Source organism: Tachypleus tridentatus, chromosome 2 (genome assembly GCF_004210375.1).
Source record: "Tachypleus tridentatus isolate NWPU-2018 chromosome 2, ASM421037v1, whole genome shotgun sequence".
Classification (NCBI taxonomy): Eukaryota; Metazoa; Arthropoda; class Merostomata; order Xiphosura; family Limulidae; genus Tachypleus; species Tachypleus tridentatus.
In genome coordinates, this window is record NC_134826.1 from 45016588 (window position 1) to 45039391 (window position 22804).

The window sequence follows — 22804 nt, forward strand, 5'->3', positions numbered from 1 at the left end:
ATGTTAGTAGTTAGTTATCACCATTAGATTCCATCAAGGAACATAGAGCCGCAATCGCTTGCGGATTCTTCAACAGGTATTTAAGTGAGTAGGTTGTTAACCCACTGCACCGAGCCGTCCCTAATTTAGTAGTGTAAGACTAGAGGGAAGGCAGCTAGTCATCACCACCCACCGCCATCTCTTGGGCTACTCTTGTACCAACGAATAGTGGGATTGACCGTAACTTTATAACGCCCCCACGGCTGGGAGGGCGAGCATGTTTAGCGCGACGCGGGCGCGAACCCGCGACCCTCGGATTACGAGTCGCGCGCCTTACGCGCTCGGCCATGCCAGGCCTTAGGATGTTAGTAAAGGAGAGAAAAACACATTATGTAATTTCTGAAAGATCCCTAATCACACCCCATTCAATTCAGGGTAACGCCCAATTGTCTGGAAGAGAGATTTTTGTATTTTCTATGGAAAAATATAGAAACTCACATAACAGAGCAATTACTAACCATAGTTGCGAAATCACATCGAGCTCAGTCTGTTATGAAGATCTATAGGCAGCAATGTTCTGCTACGCTTGCTCCTGCTTCTGTGGAGCGTACTGAAGTTTTCCTTCTTGGCTACGCATTGTTTAGTAATCTCTGCACGAGTGTCTTTTTTTTTTTTTGTATAGAGTTGTTAGGTCAGGGATACAGCATGAACCAAATATATTTAGTTCTTAAACATCTCGCCCGTGGCGCTACGAGTCGCATCTGTAGGAGGGCGTCACTGCATTAGCATGTACATTCGTCATTTTAAAATATGATTAACCCTCTGTATTTTCGCAAGTCCGTTTAAAATTCAATATATATATAGCACCAATATATTTAAGAAATACGTAACTAATTCGTCGTAAAAATGTTGTTTTATGTGTATTTTAATTTTTGCATAGTTTATATCAGAGTATGGCCTTTATGTGATTACATTGTATTATACACACGTTGTTTCTTTCACATCCTTATATTTACTGTAATCTTTAAAAATGAAAGAACGATATGACCACAGCTTACAAATAACAAATTAATACCAATTTGTTATTTAGCAGTTTCTTATATTCGTTGGATGTCGAGCACGCGAGTTACACAGACGTTAGCGGTACCTATAGGAATAATTAGGAATTAAAACTCTTAAGAGTGAGTTTAGAATGGATGAAACAGAGGTGGATTGCTAGAATCAGAACAAGAAAATTAGAGACATTCTCTTGGATATGTAAAACAACTGTTTATCCTTCGGGCTTATTGGAAAAATAACAACCAACAACAACAAGAGGATTCAAGCTTTCCTTACCCTTACACTGGCACACTCAGGGCAACGTAAGAAAGAGGAAAATTATTTTCTACGTCGTTCTAGGATTTATGTTTCACCGTCTTCTGGGAGATTAGAAAGTTCAAACGTTTGTATTATGTTTCTGCTGAGACTATCCATGTTACCAGGTGGATGCTTTTTGTTTTCCTGTCTGTCGCAGCAGAAATAGACTCAAAACTTACCAGAAGAGCAACGCAGTGGTTTATGCGCTTGCGTTGACACGTATACGAGACGTTATGTTTACGACAAGGGTTAGCAGACAAAATCAATACGACAGATAGTTTTATGTTGGGTGGGGTTTAATCCCACGAGATGCTGGAACTTGTATGGGGATAAGTAGGTAATGAATATCCCATCTTCTATTAAATTACACGGTTACTTTAAAGGCTTCAGAAGCCATTTGATTATAACTATTAGATATATTTCCCTGTCTTATTTGTAGATGTTAGTTTATTACAATGATTATTGTCTCGAACCATCATCACTTGGTTTTCAAACACAAACTATACTATATCTCAGTTATTACCAATCATATTTGATTAAAATCAATAAATATAGTTCAAATTACACAGACAAAAACGTCATTATCTTGTAGTCGATATAAGTCAGTGTCGCTCATTTCAGCAAAATATTAGGGAGTGGGGGCAAAGTTGAATCCAAGTTTCTACAAAATACATGAACGTTTCGTAGTTCATACATCAACTGTACTGAGCCAGCAGGAGGATTTGAGGAACAATAAAAATATGGAAAACCCTGCACTTTGCATGAATAAATATTAGTAATTTCCCCATAAACACAGCCAAGTAAATAGGCGTTTTACTTTCTGCTCCCCAAACGTTAAGGTAGGGAGACTTCCCCAAAATCATTGTTTGGTCAATTTCAACAGGTATCTTCTAAACCACGGACATACGATACTACATCAATATACCGTCGGTTTATTTTGATCTAAGTAAAAACATCAACTTTAAACCCAACAGAGCACCACCTCACTATATTACCAGTTCAAAATATGTGAATACCATCTCAGTATGTTGTTAGTTGATACTGATCTAAACCAATATCTAAACCCTTTACATCAAAAGCAATTATATTTTAGTATAATACCAATTATTGTTGGTCTAAACCAACAGTTATATTTAACATCAGACGCAGTTGAATTTCAATATGTTGTCAGATTTTGGTGGTCTAAACCAATAGTTATATTTTATATCAACGCAGTTTTATTTGAATATGTTGTCAGGTATTGGTGGTCTAAACCAATGGTTTTATTTTACCTCATGCATCGTTTTGTATAGCACTTGTTTTTCGTTCAAACTGACAGTTAGCTATATGAAAACATGTATAGATTATCAACCATTTCAAATTAGATGCTCTTTTACAAGCCTATATTATCAGTATTTAATTAATGAGGAATACCAAGTATTATATTCTAAATCTCATTTAGCCAACGTACCAATAACTGTACAAACAGAAATTACAGCTATCTTTCAAATTAGACGTAATTTCACCAACTGTATTATCAGTGTTTAATGGGGAATACCAAATGTTACTGGTTCATTGATTTATTTGGCATACACTAAAGTTGCTGGTTTATTGGTTGAATATTCATGTACATTTCTTAATAAAACCAACATTGCTCTTCATGATGTTGATGAAGGTGATGCTTCATAACATCCCTATCGTGTGAATCCAATCAAGGCTGATAAAATGTGTAAAGAAATATGTTATACGCTGTAGAATGGAGTGGCATAACCCAGTGAAAGTGATTGGTGTTCTTTCTGTGTACTGGTTCCTAAATGTGATAGTTCAGTTTGATTCTGTACGGACTGTCGCAAAGTAAATGCTTTGAAAAAGACAGATTCATATCCCATTCCATGAATGGCGGACTGTATCTAAGAAATTGGAAAAAAAAACAGATATATCACAGAATGTGACCTACTGAGGAGATATTTGGCTGTTTCTCTAATTAGGCCTGGCATGGCCAAGCGCGTAAGGCGTGCGATTCGTAATCCGAGGGTCGCGGGTTCGCGCCCGCGTCGCGCTAAACATGCTCGCCCTCCCAGCCGTGGGGGCGTTATAATGTTACGGTCAATCCCCTATTCGTTGGTACAAGAGTAGCCCAAGAGTTGGCGGTGAGTGGTGATGATTAGCTGCCTTCCCTCTAGTCTTACACTGCTAAATTAGGGACGGCTAGCGCACAGGTAGCCCTCGAGTAGCTTTGTGCGAAATTCCGAAAACAAACAAACAAACAAACAAGTTTCTCTAATTAACAGGGCAAAAGAAATCTCTCCTTTTATTACTCCTGATGGATTATACCAGTACGTTGCAATGCCGTTTGAGATGCAAAATTATCAGTAATTACTGTAATTTATAGTAACATCTGGAAAAACACATGTATATTACGTGGTGTTTTTGAGAGGCTTTGGCAAAAAGTGACTTTTGTGAAGCCAAAGTTGTCTACTTAGGTCACGTATTAGACCAAGGTCAAGTTTTTCCAATTCAAGCTGTTGAATGAATTGCATTATGAATTATCTAACTTCCACAAACAAAAAATGTTTGGTGAGATGTGTTGGAATACCTGGTTATAGAAAATTTTTCACAAAATTTTCTGACATTACTGTACTATTAACCAACTTATAGAAGACAAATTAAAAGTTCAAGTGATGTGAAACATGTCAATCTGCTTTTGAAAGGTCAAATATTTATTGTTCACTTATCCTGTATTGATGGCGCCTGACTTTGAGGAGCCTTTCGCATTAGCTGTTGATGACAGGGTTTGTGGTGCTGGTACTATTCTATTACAATCAGACAACAAAGGTATTGAACATCCTGTTTGTTATTTTGCTAAAAAAAAGTTGTAAAATAATTATTCTACTTTGGAAAAGAAAGATTGGCTTTCATGTTAGCTTTTGAACATTTCAATGTGCATGTATCTGCGTCTCCACAACCTATTGTCATTTACACTAATCATAACCTGTTGACGTATTTGAACCAAATTAAGGGCAAAAACAGAAGATTGTTAAATTGGAGTTTAATACTACAAGAGTATGATTTGAATATAATCTATGTAAAAGGGGTTAGTAAAGTCTGCGCTAATGTAACTTTATGAAAATTAGATTATTTGTTTTGATTGTGTTATATATTGTCATGATTTTTGAAATTATATAATTCCTTGACAATGTACTGTATTTAATGTATTATTATTAATGTGGACATATATATATAATATCTTAGTTAAAAATTGTTTAACGCAAATTTTTAATTCTCTAAGGAGGAACGTGTAACGGATTTACTGTTCTACATTTGTTTTGATATCTACGTTTGTTTCAGTTTACTACATATAGCTTATACTATTAAATGTTTATTGTACAAGTCTCGCATATTCTCTAAATTTGTAGAAGATTCTAGAGTGTAAGGAGCAACAGTTCATGTTTTACGAAAGCACTAGTTTGTTGTTGAGTAAAGTTTTGATAATCTCGCCTAATGAGTGTAAAAGAAAGTTTTCGCAAGACTCGAGGACAGTACTAGAATATTGTTGGTCGGTTACTGTCAGTATATTATAAGCCTCAGAAGCTATAATTGTAATTAACACTTATTATTAGAAAACTATAGAATTTGACCCAGGAAAGTTTATAGATTTCGTTTACTGCAAACCGTTTGACTTCAGTGAATTAACTTTAATATCTTCGTCGGTAAAAGGTCAGCTTCTAAGCGGCGTAAGGCCAGCCAAGCTCGCTAGCTTGAGCGAAGTGTGACAATATCAACTCGAAATTAATTTGCTCGCTGTGTACCTGGACCGTCGATAAAATATTCAGTTCTAGATCAGACAGAAGACTCAGTATAGTTCGTAAGTTTATAAAACCTCTGTAAATTACTATTTGTGATGTCTGTTATTTATTATAAATTGTATAGTTTTTTTGTATAATAAAATATATTTGTATTAGGAAAGAAAATTATGTGTATCAATCTCGTTGGCAAATATTATAAATTTAACAAATATTAACATCCAATTAACTTTTAAATTCAAATTCAAATTTCCGGCTATTTGAAATCGTAATATGTAACATAATAAATCGGAGATTCGTCCGAGATGGCCAGAAAGTGGCACATCGGTATGACTGCGAACTTAAAACGCGAGAATCTGGGTTTTGGTATCCATGGTAAGCAGAGTACAGCAAGTTCATTGTGTTGCTTTTGCTTAACTATAAATAAACAAACAAAACTGTCTGAGATAAAGACTAATGTAAGACTAATAGGCCTATGATTACTGAAACAATTTTTACTATCTCCCTTGGAATTAGAAGTAACATGAGCTAGTTTTCAAATTTTCGGTACTTTTCCACTAGTCAAGAACTTACAAAAATTGTTGCAAGTGGCTGACCCAGTTTTTAACCTTCTTCAAACCTGTGTCACCAGTCTGGCTATATTTAACTTATATTAATGATATAGATGAAGAAATGGTCAATAAATTGCTTAAATTTGCTGATGATATTAAAGTGTTTGGTATTACTAGCTGTGAAAAGAAAGCTGCTGCTTCACAAAAGGATATAGATAATTTAGTGAATTATGCTCGGAGAAATATTATCAGGCCCAGTTATGAGTTTCAAAACCCATCCAAGCAGTGTGCTGTTGCTGTTGGTAAGGATTTTAGGTTTATTTTATAGAAATGTTGAATAAAATTCTAAAAAAGTTAAATTTTCTTTGTACAGGTTCATGGTTAGTCTACGTTTAAGATATTGTTTTCAGTCTTTAATTCCTTATCTTAGGAAAGACACTGAATTGTTGGAAAGGGTTCAGTTTGTTTGTTTTTTTTGAACTTCGCACAAAGTTACTCGAGGGCTAACTGCTAGCCGACCCTAATTTAGCAGTGTAAGACTAGAGGGAAGGCAGCTAATCATCACCACCCACCGTCAACTCTTGGGCTACTCTTTTACTAATAAATTGACCGTCACATTATAATGCCCCCACAGCTGAAGGGCGAGCATGTTTGGCGCGACGGGGATGCGAAACCGCGACCCTCAGATTACGAGTCGCACGCCTCAACACGCTTGGCCATGCCGGGCCATTAGGAAAGGGTTCAGAAGAGGGTTACTGGGATGGAAGGGTTGTTATATGAGGATGGGTTAAGATCTTGATAATTGTTTTCTCTTGAAAAGAGAATAGTCAGAGAGGATCTGATTGAAGTGTTCAAGATTACAAATGGAATTGATAATGTTGATGCACCAAAATTTTTCATAATTAACAGCGAAACTTATAGAACTATTAAATACAAATGTAGATATAGGCAAGGTAGAAGCCGTCCTCAGCTAAGACAATTTTGTTAAGATCTTGATAATTGTTTTCTCTTGAAAAGAGAATAGTCAGAGAGGATCTGATTGAAGTGTTTAAGATTACAAATGGAATTGATAATGTTGATGCACCAAAATTTTTCATAATTAACAGCGAAAATTATAGAACTATTAAATACAAATGTAGATATAGGCAAGGTAGAAGGCGTCCTCAGCTAAGACAATTTTGTTTTCAAATATGGTGGTTGGCATATGGAGTGGGTTTCTTTCAAATGTTATGGAGGAAATAAATTTGAATGAATTTAAAAGAAAGCTTTATATATATATGAATGATAATGCCTGGCTTTAACTGTTTTTATTATTCAATAATTTTAGTTTAGCTCAAAGGATGGGATAGCAGAGATGGACTACTTAGGTATCTTTTTGTTCCTAAACATTATGTTATGATTATAAAGATATTATTTGAATATTAATTTACGCTTTGTAAATTTGTTGTGTTGTTTTTCGTTTATATAGGCAATTTTTTTAAGTTCAGTCTCTATTACTAGATGGCAGCACAATAAAGTATAATAATATATAACTTCATTGTAGCCTCAGGTACAACAATCCACTTTAGAAAGGTTGTTGTTGTTTTTGAATCAAGCACAAAGCTACACATTGGGCTATCTGTGCTCTGCCCACCACGGGTATAGAAACCCGATTTTTAGCGTTGTAAGTCCGCAGACATACCGCTGAGTCGCTGGGGGGCCTTTTGAAAGGCATTAATAAGAATAGCGGTACATATTTCTACGAACCAATAAATAAGAACCCATAAGATTTTATAAACGCATGTCAACTATAGCCGATACTGATAAATCCTTTTGCTCTTATAACAGTATTATTAGCAATCGACTGTTATATGACTCAGTTGTGGTCTAATCGCTATTATTAATATTGTAATGGTGCTTACTATAATAAGTAAGTGAAAAGTAATTATCACTTACTCTCTCTAAATTATTTAAAGCAAAGTTACGATAAGAACAAATACTAGAATATTACGTATATATTTTATTTTTAACGCTAATTATTTATTATTATTACTTTAATTAAATTTGCTGTCATTCAAAAGAAGTAGCGAAACAGTACGAGCACTGAATTTCAAATGATCGTCTGCTTTTTCGTGCTTTCAAATAATCGTCTGCTTCTTTTTGTCAAAGTCCACACAGAAGGGCTCAATTAGTTTAGAACATCCTTTGACGAGACAAATTATTCTCCTTATCTCTTTCAAACTGTTAATTTTACTCGAATATATCAACCATTAGGCCTTTCACTCCTACCACGGTTAACTTTACGTTTTCTAACTTTTCTTAATTGAACTTTTCTTTCTCGCGACTTTACTCTTACTCTTTTTTCCGTTCGTCTAGTCGCAGCTATTTATACATTTATTACTTAGGTCTACTATAAATCTCCATAGCCTTGACATCAATGAATTTCAAACGAAATAAATAAATTAATATTACTACACTAAACAGTCTTTTATATGGGACACAAGCCATGTTAATCTTTAGTGCGTATTTTACTGCTTTTACTTCCTTTATGATAAATTCAATTTACATTTGTAGTCTGTGTCTTAGCTGCCACTTTTAATGCGTTGAACTGCAAAAACGTTATTTTAGAAAGTATTGACAGTGATGAACATTCACAAACTCAACTTTTTTTGTACCATCTTGCTCCCAGATTGTTTGGTCACCCTATTAGAACTGTTTTTGAAATGTTAATGTTCATATGGAAGTGACGAAGAAAGAAGCCTTCGGAGCTAGGTTCCAGCCTTTCTTTTTTTAGTTAGCAATTTATTATACGTCACCTTGAAAGAAAACAAAAGCACTGATAGTAATCTGCTTTAAATGAGGAGATAAATTTCGTATGTTACGTCACAGAGGTTGCACAAACAGTTAACTACAATACTTAATTGAAGATCAAATTTTGATTTACGTGTTGCAAAAGCAAATAAGAATTAAAGTAGATGCAGTTTAAAAGTGACACTAGAAAATAGGACTTAAGCATTTAGTAGAAAATAAAAGGCAAGTAAACGCTAAGATGAATGATACGAAGAATAATTTGTTTTTTTTTGCTTCTTTATAGTTAAGTGCAAAGCAATACAATGGCCTATTTTTGCTGTGCTCAATCACATGTATCGAAACCCGATTCTTAGCGCACTAGCTATCTCTTTTCTTTCGTCTACCACTTACAAATTAAAGACGAATAGCGCGAACAACTTTTGTGTAATTTTGCTCAAAATTCAAAACAGTCAAATTTATTTATTTTTAATGTTTGTAACATGTGCGAGCGTTCTTCGATACGAGATGGTAAATCACCAAGGAAACGTTTTCCTCTGATTGAGCATGAGAGAGCTGTGTATCTGGATACCACAAGCAGCATCCGATTCGTGCACAAAATTGTTGTTTCACTCATTTGCAGCATGAGACTCGATGTTTCCTGGCTCTTGACGCTTGCAGTAGCACGTGGTCAACGATGACGTAAATTCTTGGAAGCCTGTGTTAACAGTTCTTTCATGAGTTCTTCAGGCGGAGACACGGGCGTATTGGTACAGTGATAATTTGTCTATAGATATATTGCTTTGTAGATTCCTAGCTAACACAAAAAAGCACCAGACTCAAGCAAGTTTCGGTATTGATTCAAAAGTTACTTTAGCATTTGAGATTTACAATATAAGAAAAAAATAAACTAGTATACTCGGGAGACCAAAAAAATTCTTGTGTGGTACTACTTGTCGAATTTTGTTCCATTTCTTTCCCTGAACATCCCCAAGGCCCTTAATCATACCTTTAAAGTTGAGGATACGAGTCCAATTTTCAATAATCATAAAATGGACAACTCTGAAAATTGATTTACTTTCTGTCACCATATTGGTAATTTGACTTCTGTCAAGAGTTAAAAAACAATAAAAGTGTTCCATTTTCTCAGTTCTAAGAAGGTTCGTTTTCAGTAGCTTCGTGGTGCCTGACAAAAGAAAGTTAGAGAGAATGTATGTGAATTGATTATTTACCGAATCCTTTTCGAATTTCACTAAATGTTCTCTTTTCACCTCCAGAAGCAAAGATAAAACAAAATTGGAAAAATCACCCGTTCTGAGATGCTGGAAAGTGAAAATCAGGAAATTGTATTTGAAAGTTTCCTATTTATTTAACACTTGAGTCAATTTCATTGGACTATAGGTCAAAGACATCTAGTGTCCGGTAATTCTGTTACTTGTGAAAATCAACTCATTTGAAATAACAATTGTATTAATAAAACTTGTTTTGCCGCTAGGGGTCTATAAACAAACATGCTACCAAATTTTTCTTTACAATCCACTAAACGTTTAATGTTATTACTGATATACAAAGATTTTTTAAGTATATTAACAGAAAAAAAATGCATTTTGAAATTTTATTCCCAATACAAGAAAGTTCGCACACAGTTTGAACGTAAGAAGAATAAATACGAACTTACAATTTTGTTTCATTAACAGGTTAATTATTATATTTGCTACCACAGTAAAGAACAGTAAGTATTCCAAAACTCATGTTTTTTACACTACATTAAAGTATCCCCAAAACTCACGTTTCTTTAGATTATATTAGAGTATTCCAATTGTTTGAAGGAATAAAATATACCAGGTACGATGTTAATAAAAACTATAATAACTTTAAGTTCAAACCAAGACTCGAACCTATACCCCTCTTCTGGCGCACATACAGAGAACTTTCCAGTACGACTTAGAACAGCAAAAGATGTAACAAACGTCGTTTTATATGTAACAGCACAATATTGATAAATCAGTAGTTAGCAGATAAGGCTTGAAACGCTGTGTGAAGTCAGTTTTACTACTTTTATAATAAATATTAAGAATACGGTAATAGCAAAAACTATGTTAAAATACGGACGTTTCGGAACTGCTTGTCAGCTTTAAAATATTAGAATATTGGTAATATTCCAACTAAAAAAAATAAGTTTTTTTTTTTCAATATGGCAAAGTATGATTACAATTAGTTATTCTTGTTTTAGTACATTACATTAGGTCTATTATATTTTTCGACTGTTTTTTTATTTTGAATATTGCGATACGCGTCCCTAATTTAGAAGTGAAAAACTATAGGAAGGAACCATGCCGCTTTTTAGGCTACTCTTTTACCAACGAATAGTGGCATTGATTGTCACATAATAACGCTCCATGTCTGAAAAAGCGAGCATGGTTGGTGAACATAGATTCGAACCAACCACCTTCAGATTGCGATTCAGGTGCTTCTAACCATCTGACGGTTGCATTCTTTACGTGACATTGCTGTTAAAGTTATTACAGACCTGATTTAATGTCTTATGACAAAAATAACTATTTATTTCTACCTGTTTAACACCTAACACTATATAATTGATATTTATGGCGAAGATATATTAACCTTTTCGAGAAATGTAAATACTATGAATAATACTTTAAAATGCTATAACAGTGTTAACAGCTAATCTTTAAGTTATGGTTTTGATCTAAATTTCTTATAAAGCTTTATTTAGGTTAGTGGTGGCACTGTAAACGGATAGTTTCGAAATACAAAAATAAATGTTTTTATCACTAAAGTTTGCTAGTGTAACTTGCACTGATGACACTCTAAGGCTTGCTTAAGAATCCCAGAATGATAAGGAACACAATATGTTAAAGATAAATTTATTGCCTCGTATATTCAGCAAAACTTTCAAATAAGTCGAACCTCTTACACTGAACAAACAATGGCGAGATATGTAATTCTAAATGTTCAATTATATTAACTACTATAAACTTTAAAACAATCAAAATCTGTAAGTATAATCTGAAGTTTCTTTATTTTAGAAAAAAAAATCCGCACTGAGCTATCTCCTAAATGTACCACGAGAAATCGAATCTTGGACTTTAATACTGTTTCGTAGAGAGCCTTGACGTCCAGTTTGTTTGATTTTTTGAATTTCGCGCAAAGCTACTCGAGGGTTATCCGGGCTAGTTGTCTCTAATTTTGTAGTGTAAGATTAAATTAAAGGCAGCCAGTCATCACCACCTTCCGCCAACTCTTGGGATACTCTTTTACCAACAAATAGTGGGATTCACCGTCACTTTTTAACGTCCCCATGGCTGAAAGGGCGAGCATGTTTGGTGTAACAAGGATTCTAACCCGCGACCCTCGGATTACGAGTCGAGTGCCGGGCCTTTGTGGTATACATATAAGAAGCTCTTCCTTCTTAGAATTTTTAACAAATCGTCACTTTCAGCCTGCAACTGAGAGAAACTTATATTGCTCAATCACTTCAACGATACAATAACAGCAACTTTTACAGTAAGCAAGCTCTGGTTTTAATAATTACAACATTTTGACCCGCAGTATGGAGTCGAAATTATGGGTGGATAAACGTTGTAGTGACTAAAATTAGAATTTGCTTACCGTAAAAGTTGCTATCATTTTAATTTTTAATTAATTATTAATGTATTTTCATGACGGCTGGTATGGGTATTAGCACTTTAATTAAAATAAAGTACAGGTCATCTAAGATGACCAAAGAAGGTCAAAACGTTGTTCTATACTTGATTTTAATTAAAGTGCTAATCAGCCGTCTTGAGAATACGTTTTTCTTCAAGTGGGTTTCTCGTCATCACAAATTAGTTATACAGTTCAGTAACTATTAAAGATCGCATAATCTCAGGAATTGAATGACAAGTATTTTCAATTCCAGAGGCGAAAATTCTCACGCGTCTCACTTTTTAACAGAAAGGTCACTGCAAATAAAAGTTCTAAATTTTTAATAATTAAGTCACGAAAATATTCAAACGTGGTGCAAGATTTTGAAATCACTACACTGCAACTTTACAACGCTAAAATCAGGAGTTCGATTTCCCTCGTGTGGGCTCAGCACATAGCTCGACGTGGTTTTGCTATGAGAAAAACAAGCCACTGCAACTTGAAGAGCAGTAAAACGATAGTTATATTAAGTTTCCAATATTACTCTTGTAGAACACAAATGTATTTGTTTTTATCAGAGTGAAGTGAATCACCAATTAATTATTTGCCAGGTTGATAATAAGCGAGTATTTGGGGTCCTAAACAATTTCCATACAATCAACATGTAAACAAATGTAAAATTGATGAAGCTACGAGAACATTTTTCTATATAATTAAAAACTTGACTGATTTTCTTTCATTATATTCACATACTTACCTTGACTCAACTGACACACGCATCAACACTAATCTGTTGGTTTCTCTTTCTGGCGGGGGGTAGGCGGGCGTTTATTTAGTTTCCAATCGGGCTATAGAGCCAACATCTACACTGACGTCTGACCTCTTTAGTAATCCCGCGTATAGGGTCACTTCTTGAGGGTTCCCATCGTTATTCGTAATCCACAAGTCAAACATTGTCATTGTTATTTATATATTTTTCTATAGCCACAAGTCAGGCATTATCCTTGTTATTTGCATCTTTATCTATAGTCTGTGTATGCCAAAATCCTTCAGAGGGTTTGGTTTGAATTTCGCGTAAAGCTACACGAGGGCTATCTGCGCTATCCGTCCCTAATTTTGCAGTGTAAGGCAAGAGGGAAGGCAGCTAGTCATCACCACCCACCGCCAACTCTTGGGCTACTCTTTTATCAACGAATAGTGGGAATGACCGTCGCTTTATAACGCCTACACGGCTGAAAGGGCGAGCATGTTTGTTGTGAGAAATATTCGAACCTGTAACCCTCTGATTATGAGTCGAGTGCCTTAATCACCTGGCCATGCCGGGCTCCTTCAGAAGGAATTTTGAAATTCTATATAACATTTCATTCACAACGGACAAGGCATCACGTCAAGAGAACATTGATCTCGTCTGCTCTGTAAGAGTGTATAAATATGTGTTCAAAATACGAGGTCTACAAACATTACCAGCACCCCTGTCGGGGAAAAGACAATTCAAAGATGATTTTTTTTAAATTTAAAACGTGATTTCGCTCTGCCTCATTAATTTGGCAACAGAATCCGTGTTCACATATAAAATAAAGAAAAAATACTGTTAGGACTGTAAACAGTGCAACGTTTAATTGTGCTGTGAAAGTACTAGTAAAAACTACCACACTGGTTGTTCATCAGATATGCTCTGGTAATAAACAGAGAAGTAAAAAAATTAATTTATTTATAGCTTTACCTCACTGAACGTTAATCCTGTGTATAATGTTCATATAAATATTTTATATGGCGTATGAATAAGAGAAAGTTAAAGCACCAGAAAAAAGTTGTTTGTTATAGAGTGGGCCTTTGCTGTTTGATACCATTTTGTGGGTTTATTTAACACTCACATTCAATTAACACTTTTTTCATTCATTGTGAATTGCTGGTTTTATTGATACAACTCTGTTTATACGAGATATTGAAGGTTTAGTTACTAAAACTTTGATTTTTACAGGTGGCTGCTACCACCCTGATTTTGGACAGATTGAAAACAGAGGTGTGGTGTATAACGACGAGAAATGTGAGATTCTCGTCTGTGATGCAGATGGAGTTGAAGCTGTTATTAATGGAGCAGGGTGTGCGAACTGTCTTAATTTAAAGCTTAAAATACTGTTTTATAAACTTACCGTTCAAGAAGTCTAAGTCTATACAACAGATGTAGTTTAACTTGTAATACATTAGAAGTAGAATGTTACCTTCGTAATAACGTGGATTGGACTAACTTATAATTAATAGTATATTTAGTATTAACGAATGGAAGTATCATAAAAATAGCGTATCCTAATTCTTCACTGATTTTCCTTTTTATCGTTACAAGGGGAGATGACAGTGTTCTATTGGGCTGGAGTACATCATGGTGTCATTTTATTTAATAACAATATCTTTGCATTTGTATTTGTAGCACATTTATTAGGACTGTCTAAGTTTAACTACTGACCAGTGGAAGGCAGCTAGTAAGCAACATTTTACCATAAACCATCCATGCTAAAAAGACTGATTGCGCTCACATTTTAAGATGCGAAGGATATTTCGTGGTAACACATGAATTCAAATCTGGCTCTACAGTTCCGAAAGCTAGAACCAATCATAGGTCAGTAACGGATTCAAGGTTGTGTTGATAAGGCATTCTAGAGTTATGCGACACGACCGATTTGTACCCCATGAAGACAAAACTTGGGAATAATGCCCTTTTCTTGTCAAACAGTTCTAGTTGGTGTCAGGCGTAAATAGTTGTCATATTAATATTATTATTGTCCTATTATTATCTAGAGAATATTTTTGGGGTATACGTGTAACACTGTTGCGTATTTAAAATTTACGTTTTTGCGTTTATATGTTTTCTTATAGCAAAGCCACATCGGGCTATCTGCTGAACCCACCGAGGGGAATCGAACCCCTGATTTTAGCGTTATAAATCTGTAGAATTACCGCTCAACTAGCGGGGGGCATTTACGTTTTTATGGGCATAATATTTGCCCGTTAAATAAGTAAATTCCATAGTCGGTCTGTCGAAAGAATAGGAAATGCAGGCCTGTTTTATAACATCATGATATGACATATGAAATGATACCTAGCCCGGTGTGTGTGTGTGTTTGTGTGTTTTTCATATAGCAAAGCCACAAAGGGCTATCTGCTCAGCCCACCGAGGGGAATCGATCCCCTGATTTTAGCGTTGTACATCCGGAGACATACCGCTGTACTAGCGGGGGGCAAGCCCGGTGTAGATAGAGAGACGGACAAATAAAAATTGTTATATTTTACGAAATGCTTCTAATACAAAGTAAATAAATTTTCTGTTTTAATAGTTATCTCGTAATTTGTTTTATTATTTTACGTAAGATAGCTTAATTTATAGCGTCCGTAAATTGTAACATCGTATAAAATGAAATTACTCATAATGTGTTTCTTTCATGATTTTAATTAAGCTCTTTTATCTGTTTTGTTAAGTCAGAAATATTCGTCTAATAAAAATATTGTTTTATTAATTTTATCTAATTAGTTTACCTTTTATTTAAGTACGGGAAAAATAAACCTAAAACCGCAATTAGATGAAACTAAACCTAAAACGTAATTAAGTGAAACTAAACTTTAAACCGTAATTAGTTGAAACTAACCCTAAACCGTAATTAGGTGAAACTAAACCTAAAACCGTAATTAGGTGAAACTAAACTTAACACCGTAATTTGATAAAACTAATTTTTATTCTGATACGAAATAATTTTATGGAGAGAGGCGAGCGTGGAGAATACATGGAAATAAAGAACAACCTACAATAGCTCTCAGTGACTCAGCTTATAAACCCAAGATCCAGCCTTCGATACTATCCGCAGTGGACACAGCACATATTGCCGTATTACAATTAAGCTTTGTGCTTAAAAATAAAAGTACAAGAGAAAAGGAATGATATTACCTTTTATTTCCTAGGTTTTATTGTAGCAGACTATCCAAACTACAAGTTGGTGCTTGGAGATGGACATCACCCGACCTGTTTCTCTGTTCCAATATGCACGAAGTTGGATAAAAAATAAATAATGGCGACTGAAATTTTTCATAGCTCAGTGTTAAGTTTGGCGTCTGATGACACAAAACAAATGTTTCGATGCTTGTGATAGTCATTGCACAGATAACCATTTGTGTAGCTTTGTATACCTCACAAAAAATTCACTGATTCATACCAAAATCAAAACTTGTCAGTGTTTTTAGTTCTAAAACATGATTACAATAATATATTTATCAAATCCTCTCAAGCTAAACATTATTTAATTTTTGTCAGGCTTTTATAGCTCGGATTCTTTACAGTAGGTGTCTGTGATTTGTTGGCGATATAGAATGAAAAATTAAAATCTTTTTAACTGTGACATATTCTTGAGCACGTATTCCCTGTTTTATTGTTTGAACGAGATAAAAAATATTCTATTTGTTACTGAGAATAAGAAAATTAAAAACACACAGCTCACTTTTCTATTCATAGGTCAACATACTAACCAATAGACTACAAACGGTCTCATCTCAGGAACAAAGAATAACGTTTTAACTAGTTTTATTCAAGTAATCGATAATACAGCAAAACATGGAAAATATTTTAATTGCCACCGTTTGTTCCTGTGATCTATATGAACAAGGATCTCAGAGTTGCTCAAGTGTCGCAAAATATAGTTTGTTTTGTTAGTAATTAAGCACAGAGCTACACAATAGGATATATATTCACCGCCCACCACAGGTATCGAAAGCAAGTTTCTGGCGAGATAAATCCACAAACATACCACTGTGCTACTGGAGGACACCCAAAATATAGAGAATTATTATACAAAAAATAGCTTAAAAAGTATTACTGGTTACAGTAAAAAGTTCACTCATCTATTGTTCTGTATTTTAGTAAAATCTACATCTAATTTGTTTTTCACAATAATAATATTGATTTTTTAATACTAAACAAACTATACATTCATCCAGAATAATTCTAAATAGAAGAAGAATATATGAATGGTTAAGAGGCTACTGACTAGCGCAGAGTTTTTTATAAATGACATTTAAATCAGTTCTTCCATGCACGTGGCTTCCTTTCTTTCAGATTTGTGAATAAATCTTTACTTTCAGAGCAAACCTGAGAAGAGCAAATATTGCTTCATCTCCAAAATCTAAAAAAAAAACACAAATATTTTCATTGTGTATTCCAGAGTCAAAGTTGATCATGTTTTTTTCAGTTTTTAAGAGTGAAATAACAATAAACCAAAATATCTAGTTTAATATACATAAGTTTATTTTAAATTTCTTGCAAAGCTACTCGAGGGCTATCTGCGCTAGCCGTCTAATCTAGTGGGAAGGAAGCTAGTCATCACCACTCACCGCCAACTCTTGGGATACTCTTTCACCAACGAATAGTGGGATCGACAGTAACATTATAACTCCCCCATACCTCAAAAGGCGAGCATGTTTGGTACGACGGGGATGCGAATCCGCGAACCTCAGATTAGGAGTCGCACGCCTTAACCCACTTGCCCTTGCCCGGCCTTAATATACATACGAAACTATTCAATAATGAACCTACAATCACGCTTGTTTGTTTTTCTGGCATTTTACTGAGCAACATTTCGACAGCACCACATCCAATATAACTAGAACAATAGAAAACTGCTGATAATTTCTTTCTAAAATTGCAAACTTGTAGTAACTTAACGGACGGTTTTTATTGTATGAACAATATGAATTTAAAATATGTGAAAGCAACTATTATGATTTCGTTGTGATACAGGTTATGTAAAGCACGCATTTACTTTCTTTATTAGAATCAACAAACTTAATAGATTCCATTTAATTAGTTGAATTGTGTGAAGCTCTCTTATTTTGACAGACTCACACAACATACCTATGTCTTCGTCCTTGGATTATATGAATGTTAAGATACAAATTCTGGGGGCGTGTAATTAGTTCACAGACTCGTTGGATAGCCAACATTACTTAGTAATGCAAAGGACGTCTACAATGTTCTCTTTAGTATAGTGTAATTTTCTGAAGGTTTCTGGCAATCCACCAATCATAGTTCTAGTTATTTATGTACTTAACTATATAACCCTTTGGTGGAAATCTTGAACTTTAATATTGTTTGACAGGTTTGTTCTCATTTTGAAATGCAAACTTTCTATTAATAGTATGAATGCGTGACATCAAGGGTATCATTGGTCACGTGGAATCTGTGAGAACGTATAAATTCTTGTAGGTTTTGGAAAACTTTAACATGTCCCTTTGAAGAAGAAAGAGAAATGAAGGTTTTAATTATGAATTCTCTGACATTAACACTGATTTCGCTCTGTTTCGTTAATTTTTCAGAAGCATATAAGTTCAGAGAAATAATGGAGAAGAAACATGGTAAGGGACACTAGGAAGAAAAATTGCTTTTTAAATATTTTATTGTTCCATGTTAAGAAGTATACACGTTATCACACTGACTTATTGAACATACTCTTGTAAGAAGCAGAGACTAGTTCATACTGGTAGTGTATTAACCACTTTCTGCTAATAATGAAATACATTATTCGCAGTTTTAGTCCACTCATAACTTAAAGCTTACAGTAACTTTGTAAAAGGAATTTAAGTTGCGTATGTATATAAGAAAATGAGTAAAGACAACTCTGTTATAAAGTGGGCCTTTGCTGTTTGATACCATTTTGTGGGTTTATTTAACACTCACATTCAATTAACACTTTTTTTCATTCATTGTGAATTGCTGGTTTTATTGATACAACTCTGTTTATACGAGATATTGAAGGTTTAGTTACTAAAACTTTGATTTTTACAGGTGGCTGCTACCACCCTGATTTTGGACAGATTGAAAACAGAGGTGTGGTGTATAACGACGAGAAATGTGAGATTCTCGTCTGTGATGCAGATGGAGTTGAAGCTGTTATTAATGGAGCAGGGTGTGCGAACTGTCTTAATTTAAAGTTTAAAATACTGTTTTATAAACTTACCGTTCAAGAAGTCTAAGTTTATACAACAGATGTAGTTTAACTTGTAAGACATTAGAAGTAGAATGTTACCTTCGTAATAACGTGGATTGGACTAACTTATAATTAATAGTATATTTAGTATTAACGAATGGAAGTATCATAAAAATAGCGTATTCTAATTCTTCACTGATTTTCCTTTTTATCGTCACGAGGGAAGACGACAGTGTTCTATTGGGCTGGAGTACATCATGGTGTCATTTTATTTAATAACAATATCTTTGCATTTGTATTTATAGCACATTTATTAGGACTGTCTAAGTTTAACTACTGACCAGTGGAAGGCAGCTAGTAAGTAACATTTTACCATAAACCAACCATGCTAAATGACTAATTGTTACTCTTATAACGCACTCATATCTTAAGGTGCGGGAAATATTTCGTGGTAGCGCACCGATTGAAACCCGCCTCGAAATCCAGAGCCAAACCAGGATTAGAAGTGGACTCAAGGTTGTTTTGTTTGTCAGGTCTACCACACGACCAGCTTGTGTCCAATAAAGATAAATAAATAATTTTCAGAATTAGCCCGTCAAAAGAATAACGAATTTAGGCTTACTTTATGCTTTATAATAGCTTAATATAATAATTTCAATAATTTTATGCCCGGTGTAAATATTTGTTTAGAGATAAATAGAAGGGTAATTAGGCTTTATGTGTGTTTTGAAATGCTTGTAAAAAATATTTTCTGTTGTTTTTTTTTAATTTCGCGCCAAACTACACGAGAATTATCTCTTCTAGCCTTTCCTAGTTTAGTAGTAAAAGACTAAGGGGTTTGTTTGTTTTGTGAATTTGCGCAAAGCCGTCCCTAATTTAGCAGTGTAATACTAGAGGGAAGGCAACTAGTCACCACTGCCCACCGTCAACTCTTGGGTTACTCTTTTACCAACGAATAGTGGGATTGACTGTTACATTATAAGGCCCCCACGACTAAGAGGAGGCAGCTAGTTACCATTACTTATCGCCACTCTTTTATCAATAAATAGGCAAACTAACCATACATTACAATGCCCCGAACGGATGAAAGGGTGAGTATGTTTACTGGGACAGGGATTCGAACACGCGATCCACAGAATGGGAGTCGAGTGCCCTAACCACGTGAACATGCCGGGCGGTTATTTTCTTTTTCGGTATTTGACCCTGAAAATGATTTTTTTTATTTTACGTAGAATGGTTCAACTGACATTGTCCGTAGGCTATAGAATTGTATAAAATAAAATTTATTCATACTATGTTACTATTATGATTTCTTTAATACATTTATCTACTAAAATATTGTTTTATTGATTTTGAGTTTTAAGTATGTAAGAAGTTGATAGAAGGTTTAATTATCAGAAGTTGAACTCTTGTTTTATCTTCAATTGTACCTTAACGTGAAATATATTTACAGAGAAAGGAAAGCGTGTGAGATTACAATGAAAAAAACAAAATCAAACGTTAACTTATAACAACCTATGAATAAACTTGAAAAACGGATTTATTTTATCTTCTTGCTTTTAGGTGTGGTGTTATTGAAATAGACGATCCAAACTGCAAGTTGGCGCCTGGAGATGGACATTATCCGTCCTGCTGTCCTGCTCCAGTATGCAAGACGCCGGATAAAGAATAAATAATAAAGGTTGTAATTTTTGTTTTCTCTATTCACTGATTTCCGGCGTGTCAGAGAAGACAGCAGAAGTGTGGTAACAACTTATAAATGTCTGAAATAACTGATTGTAATGGAGTACAAACTTACTGTTAATCAGATATAATTAAGAAAAAAGTGGTTCAGCGCTAAGCTCGATGGCTTATAACGCTAAAAACAGGGTTACGATACTCGCAGTGGCCACAGCTAATCAACTGTCTGGCTTTGTATTTAACTTCGAACAGTTGGAATCATTGGATTTATGGACAAAGAAAACACATGTTGGCTTTTGTAGTTCTGAGAAATGACTACAGTTTGTTAGTCAAATCCTTTAAAATTAAATACTGATTAAATTTTGTATAGTTTACTTACGTACATGTCTGAAAATAGTTGGTTGGCTGGTTGGACGTCCAATCAGATTTTTAATTATTGAAACTTTAAGTCTGAGTGGCGCTTATTAACATAAGTGGGCGTTTACTGTGTTGTTATCTATGTGTATATATCAATCTGTAGTAAACCGTTATGATATAGTAATAATTGTTTTATTTGTTTATATTAAATAACAAATTATCCATCCTGGATTACCTCACTAACATAAAACTGAATGAGACACGGTTTAAAAAAATAATAAAAGAAACAAGTTTGTTTTATTAAATACGTCTCATGAGTGTGCATGTTTTATCCACAATAAAGATATTCTGTTTAGATTGTTAGGCATCTAGGTTAAATTTATCATCGTTTATGGCGCATTAATATCTTATTACTGGTGTTGGAAGAGTCGTTATCAACTTTTTCTAAGAACACAGATATAATAGAAGTTTGATAAATGTCTTCTTTGACTGCAGTTGGATGAAATTAAAATTACTCAGATTAAGATGAAATAATTTTAGTATTTCTTGTATATTTCTCCTATTGTTACCGAGATTTATTTTTATATAATGTTTATCAGTAATACGCGTATGCATACAAAATAATATTACCCGTAAAATGTTATAACATGAATACATGTATTCCTTACAGTATCCCAAGTCTGGCGCATATAAATATATATAAATACGCAGAAGTATATCGACTGAGAGATAATGTAATAATGTTTTTATTAACATTCTATAAAATTACTTTTCGATATTCTGTTCACTTCATTTCTCCCACTTTATACAGTAGACTCTAACCAACAGTCTGTAAAAATGTATGTTAACCCTAACATTATTTAAATTAAAAGTACATATTGTGTTATTATCATACTATAACTACAAAGCTACAATATTATAATTATAAATTCTACTGTTTAACTGCACTACGACGCTAAAGGTACTTGTTACTAAAATATTGTTTTATTTGTTTTCCATTAATATAGGCCCAGAACGGCCAGGTGGGTTAAGGCGTTCGACTCGTGATCTGAGGGTCGTGGTTCGAATCCCCGTCGCACCAAACATACTCGCCTTTTCAGCCGCGGGGACGTTATAATGTAACGATCAATTCCACTATTCGTTGATAAAAGAATAGCCCAAGAGTTGGCGGTGGGTAGTGATGACCAGCTGTCTTCTCTCTAGTCTTACACTGATGAAATAGGGACGGCTTGCGCAGATAGCCCTGGTGTAGCTTTGCGCGAAATTCAAAAAACAAACAGAGAAACAATTATTTAATGTAAGCTGGTGATAAGTAGGTGATGAGTACTAATTAAATTAATATTCTGTCTTTAATTTTACGTTGTTGCAAAATTATCAGGGTTTTATAAAACTTCTCGGAATATTCAAGTATGAAACAAAATTCCTGATATTCGCCATAGAGTAATAAATCCTGGTAATAAAAACAATAAACTCATGGAATGAGATGAATCCGTAGTCATCGAAAAGGACCACCAGAGTGTGCTACATACTTCTTCTCCACGTGGTCACCACTCATGTCAACGACTGATTTTTTCTATGGCATAAAATGATAAACAGGTAGAGCAAGCTGTCAATTATTCAACGTGTTTAGCTGCTGTCTGATGTCTCACTGAATATTTGGTTATGCAGATGAAAAAGTTAGCCGTGTATTGTGGATGACAGATGTGATGGCTATCCGACT

General features: G+C 34.4%; 1 protein-coding gene across 3 annotated transcripts in view; it reads right to left on the reverse strand.

Annotated features, from left to right (window-relative positions):
• The window catches only part of LOC143242461 (tripartite motif-containing protein 2-like), a 38423-nt gene extending 36851 nt beyond the window's left edge, over window positions 1-1572 (reverse strand). For all 3 annotated transcript variants that reach the window (XM_076485879.1, XM_076485877.1, XM_076485873.1), the window contains exon 1: window positions 1315-1572. The gene's annotated coding sequence lies outside the window, so the exon portion shown is untranslated. The remainder of the gene's footprint in view (window positions 1-1314) is intronic.
• Between the last annotated feature and the right edge of the window lie 21232 nt (window positions 1573-22804).